Raw genomic sequence first — 10,746 nt, 5'->3', positions numbered from 1 at the left:
AACTCCTAGTAGGCGAACCAATACGCCTAACCATCTACTCATTCAAGTCCATGTTTAATTAACCAATTCATAATAGTTAAGCACAAGATAAACCAGTAAATAATCATGCCATAAAATAATAACGTAAATGCAGAAGTCCTAACTATTACAACCCAAAAATCCGAAAGTCACCATACAAGGACTCTAATCCAAAACATGTCTAAGGAATGTATACTGTCTGAAATAAATAACCATCAATTTCTGGAATAGATATAGACATTAGGAAAAGAAGATCTTTGAGCGGCCTGGCATGGATAGAAGCTCACCCAAAATCTGTCAGCAAATGGCCTCAACGCTAAATATGAGGTCAGCTAGCAGTCTCTGGATCACAATCTGCACTCAAAAGAATGCAGCAAGGTAGTATTAGTACAAATACTATGTACCGATAGATATTATAGGGCGACCAAGATTAGTATCATGCATGAATCATAAGATCAATAAAATAGACAGACCAGTCAACAACACATAATCAAATAGCCCAACAACAAGTCAACCAATGAAATTAACAATCAAGTCACCCAATGATATTAAAATCAAGTCAACGGAAGCAAACAACGGAAATAAGTCTACCAACAACATTCTCAATACTCAGTCACTGACCACTCGTGTATACACATGCTAATTGGTGTCATTGCCCAATAGTCATGACCTGCAGTGGACCCAATGGTATGCATGGACCCTCGTTCCGGATTCACTCCTCGGACCCGAGCTCATAACTAGGCCACATCCTCACCCCCAGTAAAATGCGCCTGTTCATACATATAGTTCACATCCTCACCCCTGGTCAAATGTGCCTTTTTATATCTATACATATTATTTGTCTCATCGCCTACAATAATCAATTTATCAATTTGTACCTCAATTTCACTAAAAAGATCATATTAACTTCTCACCACAAATCTCACTAACCTGTAGGTCACAACATATCGAATGGTGGCACTAACCCCACATAATCAGTCAATCAATAGTACATAGGAATTTCAACCACACACGTTATTCTTGAAGACTAGACATGCTTTCTCCTATCAATTTCACAACACATACAATCAACTAATCAAAGTCTAAATTAAGTAGATCGTAGCCTACCTCAACCGTAGTAGAGCCGGAAAATACGTTACTTACTCCGTATAGCCTTTCCCTTCCGTAATGCCTCGGAATGCTCAAAGTCTAGCAATTAAGATGCTAAATAAGTCACAATCACTCTAATCAACAATATCAATACAATGAACACCCTTCCTCATTACCCCTTTTCTAATGGGTGAATGATTATTAGGCGTAAATCACCCTAACATTGACCTTAGCAGTCACAACCTATCAATTCATAAGGCTTATTAATCAAATTATCTCTTATAAGCAGTTTCTATGGTCAAGCTACCATTTTTATGAAACCCTAGGTCTCAGTTCTCTTAGTTCATGTCTCTAATGGTTCAATTCTTGATTAGAAAGTGATAACCGAAGCCTTTAGGTGATAATCACACAACAACATTCATAACCCACCAACTATTGAAAGTCTATTAAGTTCTAGGGTTACTATTTCCAATTCACCATTGTAGACCCATAAAAAGGATAATAATCTCAGAGATGAACGAGTAATAAAGGAAGGAATGGTTGAGACTGACCTCTCAGGAATATTCTTTTCCTAACTTAGAGTTTCGCCCTAGGTGCTCCTTGGAAACTGTTTTGGAATTTTATGAATAAAGAATTCGAAACTAAGTCTTAAAACACGGGACTCTATTCCTGTCGACCGCTGCGGCGGTCCAACCGTCGCTGCAGCGTTCCCATTATAGCGAGCAAGTGGCCGCCATAACCGATCACACCAAAAATGTCCCTCCCCGAGCTCCGGTCCCGTCGGCAGCGGCGGTCCCGCGCGACGGTCCAATGCCTGCCATAGCGGACACCACATTTCCCAGCTGACCGCGGCAGCAAGAAACCCGCCGCTACAGTGGCCCCACCGCGGCGGTGCATCTTCCGCTGCAGTGGTACCACTGAGCCAGTAGGCTTGCAAATTTTCATAATTTTTCACTCTACCATGCAACACTTCATCCGAGGCCTCACAAACAAAACTCAAACATTCACATTAATGTAAAAACATCATGCAGACTCACTCGTGGCCTCGAAATCCCTAAAGGAGGTCAAATTTCCTATGTCACCCCCCAATGGACTCAACACAAGGAAACATTAATCACAAACAACTCAAGTTTTCAGTCTTAGACTTCTACATTTGAGTTTCTATTAGCTCATTTTACCCTTGGAGGGGTTCTATTTGGTAGGGTGATCCTAGATTTTTCATAATGACTAGGAGGGTCGTTACAATCAGATTGTTATGGAGGGTCAAAGTAGAATTGAGCATTGCTTTGTTTTCCGATTCTGAAACTTAGCAGTCGCCGTCTATCCATGTTAATGATGCCCTTCATAGAAGGTTGAAGTTCTTGGAAATTGTTGTAGAAGACTATATCTTCATGAGAATGACTGATTATGCTAGTTTTTCTGCTGCCTGGTTTGCATCTCCTAGATTTGGTTCTGTATAATTTGTGTCTAGATCCATTGAATTATCTGTTTGATGTTGCATGGAGCTTGACCTTGTCTTGGATAGCCTGTACTAGTAGCAGAAAATCAGATTCTATGACAGTTTGTCTCCAGCCCATGTTAATGCATACTTTTATCTCATGTTATAATGCTTTAGCTTCTGCCCAATTACTTGTGCCCTTGCCCAGATTGATACTATAGGCATTAATATGTTGCATCTTATGGGTACTTTATTTTGGTGGAATGTTTTTTAAGTTTTAAAATACATTTTAATTTAAATAGGAACTTCTAGCGAAGGTTGATTGCTTTTATGGTCAGACAAAATTAGTTTGATGACTTTTCTCCAATGATATTATAAGTTCAACGACCTTCTAGGAAGCTGATCAGAATTTAGATGTAGTATATTTAGAGACTTCTCACGAACTTCGAGAAATCTTATATTTATTAATTTGGTATAAATATTGAATGTGAAAAAAAAAATTCCTTGAGAGAGGTCACACCATTTTTATTGACGACTTCTGAAATTAAAACTTTGTAAAGGGGAGCTAGTAAAGAACAACTGAGGAAGTAATTGAAGTTTATAAGGCGACTTAAATTTAAAATCGTAAATGAATTGAAACAATTCAACATTCAAAGAAATTATTAAAATACAAACTTGGAACTAGGTGGAAGAAGTCGTAGCATCCTTTTCTCTGTTGCCCTTTTGATTTTCGCTCCATTTTCTCTTAAAACCAACATTCTTTTTGTTTGTTATGATAGTAATTGAATCTTGTTTTGTCGACAGATTCATATTTGAATCTTTTTCAGATCGAAAATTCCAGTTGTATTCATCTTCAACTAGTGATAGTCTGGTAGTACACTGTGGAGTGTGAGAAAACATAATGATATAATCAAAATAATAGAAGAAAATAGACGTAAGGTTTATATGAATTACCTTATAGAGGTTAATGATGGAACGAAATTTTATACTTCTCGGTATTCCTTGTGTGATACAGTAGTTTTTACCTTTTTCGGCTCTTGTCAAAAGTTTTGAGCTATAATTGGCGTAATTGTCGTTTAAAATACGATCAGTATTATCCAGGAGGCTATCTTCACACGTAACCCTGTTGAGCTTAGACTCTGAAAATGATATGCAACCAAATGAGATGATATGGTACACATGGAATAAATTAAAAGTTCAAAAGAACTAGAGCTTCAATCTAATGGGTGCATATTAGGCTACACCTAAGTGGTGTGCTATTTAGGTCAAGAGTTTCAATTATTTTACAATCGTTGATTAAAATTTAGGATCAGTATATACTCTCCAACCAAAAATATTAAAAAATTATCATACGTGTCAATTGCAAGATGTAAAATTCCTTAAGTACCGTTGATGTCTTGTTGTTGTTGGTCAGGCAGCACCTCCTCGAAAGAATCCTTTTGATCCTTTCTTATGTCGCTTCTATTGCATTCTTCAGATATCTCATTTTGTATCACTTGTAAATTCATTTTATCTTTTTTATAAATGATTGGAGATAGAAAAATATACAGCGGAATACAATGAGCGTGCTTAACAAAAAATTCATGTAAATAGACATAAGTGTTGACCAATCACCTCGCAGAGGTCAAAAGGGGAATTAAACGTCGTATTCTTTGATATTCCCTTATTTACAGATAGCCTTCATCTTTTTTGTCATTTGTATTATCAACGTTATAGTCCATTAAGGTACGAATAGAGTCATTCGTCGGGCTATCTTTACCAAGACTCTCAAACTCACCTGAAAATCATGCATAGCCAAATGAAAAATAAAATAATGATAGTATAAGTCAATTATAAGATGTAGAATTAATTAATTAATTAATTATGTACCATGTGTTTCTTTTTCATTTTGTTTATTAGGTAGTGTCTCCTCAAAAGTGCCCTCTTGGTCCATTCCTGTTTTGCCTTCATTGTGTACTTTAAATTTCTTATTCTCTAAAGTACTTGGGCGACTCCAATTACATTCATCTTCATGTGATGAGAGCGTATTCGTACGCTGCGAAATGAAAGAGAACTTGATGAGCTAATTAAAATAAGTTTAACAATCTTTTATATTGTCCAATTTCAAAAATAAATTCTAAAACGAGTAAGGAATAATAAACTTTTGTTAAACAATACTGGAAACTTGTTGAACAAACCTTAATTATAATAGGCTAGTTTTTAGCAAAATTACCCGGCAAGTAAATAGACACATAATATATGAATATAATCACCTTTATAATGGAACGAAAGTTTGTGCTCCTTGGTATTCCTTGCTTCAATCGGTCATAATTTTCATCTTTTTCAATACTTATGGGATGTTTCAAGCCACTATCAATGTTATTGTTCTTTAGAGTATCATCTATATTATCCTAGAGACTCTCTTTACTTGTGACAATGTTGAGCTCAAACTCACCTGAAAATTATATTTTTCCAAATTAATAAGATGGCATGATAGATAAATGAAATGAATTATAACCTATCTTTTGCGTAATGGAAAATAATACTCTGATCCACAGATTTATAACTTAGGATATGCATCTACCCCCGCATCCAAAAAGTTAGAAAAATATTATTTGTATGATTCAGTTGGGATATATAAAATATAATACCATTGATGTCGTCTTTTTCTTGTTGTTGATTTTGAGATATTTCTGCCTTAATAGAATCGTCTTGCTCGGTTCGTTTACTGCTTTCGTTTTGTTCTTCAAGTCTCTCATTTTGTGTCACCACTTTATATGTCACGACCCAAACCGATGAGTCATGACGAGTGTCTGACCTCTAGCAACCAAACACCCCTATCCTCATATTTGAACCTTACTGAACATCAAGGGCCTATACAATGACTTAAACTAATCTCATAAATAGGCGATATCATGAACTGTGAACAATTTGTATATACATAAACATCTTTCGAAGAAAGAGTGCAAGCCAGCTAGACTGCTACATATACTGTACACAAAAGAATAGAAGCCGACAAGGCTACATCGTCGACTAATACATACTGACTGTCTACGTACCTCTGCGGAATAAAAGCCGTAGAAGGATGGTATAGGGCCCTGCCATACCCATCTATATACATCTCAAAAGAATGGCATACCAAAATAGACTACAACTCCGGATCAAATGGAGTGCACTGATCACTGTTGGATAAAAGTCCTACTAAGCTGGACCACTGTGTTCACCTTACTCCCGGGCATGAACACAACCCCCCGAGCAACGGGGAGTCAGTACGGATAATGTACTAAGTATGAAAGGCATAAGAACAACACATATATGTAAGAGTCATGAATAGGATCTGAACTCATGAGCTGAAATAACTATCTGCATGTACTTGTATGAACTAGTATACTACAAATACGTGTGGCCGACAATGCCTACATACGGCGCATAATATGCATGCTCATGCCTATCAATGAAGGTCATACATCTATATATATGTGCATGTATAACGCCTGTCAAGCCTCTATGGCATCCCATCATATCATATCGGCCTCTCTGCGGCCATTATCATATACATTGCTGCGGTACGTGCAACCCGATCCCTATATCATCATCATGGTGCACCGAACTATCGGTGGTAATGTGTGTATAACGCCTATCTCTCTTCTTATTCCCAATCTAATATTCACGTATATATACGCCTTACCGGTCACGGGTCAATGTATATATATATATATATATATATATATATATATATATAATGAATGTAATGCATGAATAAGCGTATATATAGAAGGCGGACCCCGTAACGGAAAGAACACTCATAAACGGAGTATATGAATATCAAAGACGAAGTACTCCTAATGCTTCTAAGAGTAGAGTAATATGGAGCTCGCTTACTCGCTTATTGGCTCGTATCATAGGATCATGCCAAAGGAAAGAAAGGATAGCCTTAACATACCTTGAAGTATATCCAATCGTCCAACTTCTACCTCTCGAACTTTGAAAGTCTACAATTAAGATAACATGGGCCTTAATTAGACTATTTGCCTCGCTTACTAACCATCTTTAAATACATATAGAGCTTAACAAACTATGGACAACATTTCCCTTGTAAGCTCAACAACCCTTCGACTTCCTATTCAATCTAACATCAACCACAATACCCACAACACAATGACAACACACACGGACACACACACACACACACACACATATATATATATATCAAAATATACTTAAATCCATTTTCAATCATCTCTTAAAATAACCCCAAATCACTATATTACCCTTATCAACTTACCACTTCCATAAGTATCCTCTCTCTACTTAAAATCACTAGAACTCTTGATAATAAACTCAAATTCAAGGGTAGAAATCGTTTACATACCTTGAGGGGTCTAAGATTCCAAGAATCACTTCAACTCCAACTTCCTAAGCATCACAACCTTGAAGAAACCCTAGAAACAACCTTCACAACCTCGAAGAAACCCTAGAAACAACCTTCTTCTTGACAAGCACGGGTTCACGGGGCTCGAATCTTACCAAATTTTTCAGTAATAATGATGAAAAATATTAGGAGAGAAAATATTAGGGTCCTCTGATTTGGAATGGAGGAAATGAGAAATAAGGTCGTGGCTCCTATATTTATACTTGGAAGCCAAAAAATTACAGCGGTGCGGTTAGACGAGTGGGTCGACGGCCTGTCGACCTGTCGACGGTCCGTCGATGTTCTTCGTAGACCGCCGCACATATTCGTGTCCGAGCAGAAGCCCATCGACGCAAAGATTAACGATGGCCGCGGCCCGCGTGCTCCGTCGACCTCGTGCCTCGCAGACAGGGGGGCTGCAAGCCCATCGACGCAGCATTAACGACGGCCCATCGGCATGTCGATGGCCCCGTCAACGACGACTGGTGTCTTCGGACTTCTCCGGTTCAGTTCAGATCGCGTTGATTCGATTCGTTCAACTTCTAATCCTGTAATTTGCCAGGAACACCTTCGGATACCTTTATACACGGGGTAAGACACTTTCTATCTCCAAAACTCGGGCTCGGGTCTCTATTCCAAGGGCATACCCGACTAAGAAACCATAGGTTCTACTACAACGCAAACGAGAGGCGTAACATTATAACTTTTCTCTTTATTTTTTTCAAATGGCCGGAGATAGGAAATATTGATAATAACAATTGATTGACCATAATTATAGTCTTTCAAAATTAGTTAGAGATGATTCGTAAATTGAAAACAAAGAGAAACAAAAGGAAATAAGTAGGTATGGATTACCTTAATGGTGAGGTCAACAATATTGGAACTTAACATTGTACTCTCTGGTATTCCTTGTTGTACTTGTTCGCCTGCATCCTTCCTCTCATTCATCGGAAGTTTCGAACTGTTCCTGTCATTTCGCTTTTCTTTGTCCAGAGTTTTGACATTTTTAAAACGTAAAGTATTAATGAAATATTTATTTTATAAATTCTTATTAATAATAACTTAAAATCTAAATTTGACTAATAATACTCCAATTAATTTGAAAAAATTATTTAATGATAAGATTAAAATTAAAAAGAAATTAATAATTCTTTCTTAATTTCTTAAAGTGGACATGAAAAAGAACAATTAATATAAGTCAACTGTAAGATGTAGATAATTAATCAATTACATACCATGAATACTCTGTTGCTTTTGTTTGGTAGGTAATGTCTTCTTGAAAGAGCCCTCTTGGTCCTTTCTAGATTTTCCTTCATTGTGTTCTTCAAATTTCTTGCTCTTCTTGGCATTCTCTTTCTCTGTCTTTTGTAATTCGAGCATATTGAATGTATACTCTGAAATTAAATACAAATAGAAATATCAACCGATTATTTAAATTCACTATTCATGCTCGCACAAAGTAAAATTTTCCCTCACTACTATTGAATTGAAAATTGGTAACAAATGAAATGACAGAAATCAGCAAAAGAAAATACTTAGGCTTTTTTATATGAATTATGGATCGAAAAAGGGAAACTTATTTTTCAATAATCGCTATGCTGTTTATATCAAACTGAAATTAGATCTAACATATATTTATACAAGATTATGGAACAAAGACATAAAACATTGATCCATATCCCCGTCAAATCAAAATCTAGAACTGGACTTAGAAAAAAATTAATTTACCAATCAAAATCTAGAATGGAACATAAAAAAAGTCAATTTTACCACAAAAATAAGGCGGCAAAAGTGGGACCAAATATGTGTTAAATCAAGTTGAACGAAATATATAATTTTGTAAGCTTTGTGTGAGATGTGAGCACATGCAATAATGATATTATTTGAATGAGACTGTCCATAGATATCAACAGTGGCGGAATCAGGATTTTCGCTGACGGGGTTTAAAATATAAAAAAGTAAACATACGAAGAAGTCTAAGGAAGTTCAACATCTACTATATATACATAAAAAATAATTTTAACCTTATAAAAACAGTGTTTTTTTTCCGCCGAGGGGGTTCACCCTCTCTGCTCAATGTGGCTCCGCCACTACATATCAATACATGTTATGCTTTAATGTATAAATGAAACAAAAGGAAAAAAGAGAAAAAGAAAAGGAAAAAATCAAGGATTTGTCAATCTTGTTATCAATCTTTCAAAACTTATTAGAGATGGTCCAGAAATTCAGAGCAGGAAAAAAGGACAAAGAAATCAAAAGAGAATTGCAGACCTGAGCTAGCATCTATGATAAGCAGTGCTGCTTCCTAAATCAAACCATCAATATATAGGTAAACACAAGGGTAAAAAAGAGAAATAAATTTAAGTAACAAAATGAGATTTGGACAATCCAACTCACCATCACCCAATTCGAGTCCTTCATTGTAAGCAAATTGAAATAGTCTGAGTCACGTACGTTTATATGTCTCCTCTTGGCCACTGATCTATATATTCCCTTAAAAACTTGAATTAAGTGAATAGCAAAATAGTATCACCTATATTGGTTCAAATGTCTCCTCTTGGCCACTTAGATATTTCCCAGAAAACTTGAAGTCAAAATGAAGAAGCGAATCTGTCAGTCTCTCTTTTATATGTGCACTTTTGGTTGCTGAGTTATTTCTTGAAAACTACATTTGTTCAATTTTGGCAATTTAAATACATCATTTTTCAAACAAGGACGAGAAGGGCTTTTAAAGTGCAATGGTATGAACAAATGAGAATTTTAAATCAATTATTGCGAAAATTTTCCTTTTATTGTTGCGATAATAATGATATTTTAACACTAATTGAGAAAGTTTTTTAAAATCTATCATTTATTTCTCTCACCTTTGACATTTATGCCTTATTTAAAAAATTTGTAGCTTTTCATGTGTTCTAATTTGAGTAGAATACATCATAATTCTGTTTTTTTATGATATATTTAAGGTGACCGATTTTCTACAAAATTAAAATTGTGCTTGATATCTTTTTCTAGCTACTTCTTCGTAATTACATTACTCTTTTCCAAATTTATTACTCGCCTTATTTCATTTTGATGATTAATGTTAAAATATATTTAGTAGGTTTTTAGGAAGATAATTTATTATTTAGTAATATTAATTCTTATGCTAGAGCAATAAATGTATACAATTCCTTGATTATGTCAAAACAAATTTAAATAGTACTCAAAAATTTAATCACATCTGTATCTGAACAATCAGATTCACTACTTAGTGCAATAAATATTTACAATTTCTAGACTTTGACCAAATAAATTCAAATAATTCTTAAATAGTTAATCAGATTTCATAATATTTGAACAATCAGATTCAATACAAAATTAAGTAGGACATTAAATTGTGATTGAGGTAATAATATTTTTCTTACTAGTTAGTTTGCTCTAACATTAAAGTTTTTGATTTTCTATTTTGGAAAGTTGAAGACTCCACGTGCCCTCTCTTTAAACTTGTTTATGTATAGAAATTCACAAATTTGTGACACACTTGAAACAATAGACATGTAACCGTTCATTTAAAACTACAAAAGATAATAAACAAAATAAAAACGCAATCCTAAGTTGAATTGAGAAACATTCACTTTTTTCCGCAATGCAATGGCCGAAAAACTTAGAGGAAAAATCCACAATTAAATGAATAACTAAAAGATAAATTTCTCTGTCGCGTTTATATGTCTCCTCTTGACCGTACTTTTTTGACCAGTAACGGAGTCAGGAGTTCCAGTAAAGAAATTCAAAAACTAACAGAACACAATATTTACCACTTGTTAAGGAAATC

At 35.2% G+C, this 10,746-nt stretch overlaps 1 long non-coding RNA gene across 1 annotated transcript; it reads right to left on the bottom strand.

Annotated features, from left to right (window-relative positions):
* Nucleotides 1-6,528: 6,528 nt before the first annotated feature.
* On the bottom strand, nt 6,529-9,632 carry LOC132058337 (uncharacterized). The gene is made up of 3 exons (XR_009415251.1): nt 9,333-9,632; nt 8,171-8,329; nt 6,529-6,966 (listed from the first exon to the last, which is right to left on the bottom strand). It is a non-coding gene; the product is annotated as an uncharacterized LOC132058337 (long non-coding RNA).
* Nucleotides 9,633-10,746: the final 1,114 nt, after the last annotated feature.

Source organism: Lycium ferocissimum, chromosome 5 (genome assembly GCF_029784015.1).
Source record: "Lycium ferocissimum isolate CSIRO_LF1 chromosome 5, AGI_CSIRO_Lferr_CH_V1, whole genome shotgun sequence".
Taxonomy (NCBI): Eukaryota; Viridiplantae; Streptophyta; class Magnoliopsida; order Solanales; family Solanaceae; genus Lycium; species Lycium ferocissimum.
This window is presented reverse-complemented; position numbering and strand designations above follow the sequence as displayed.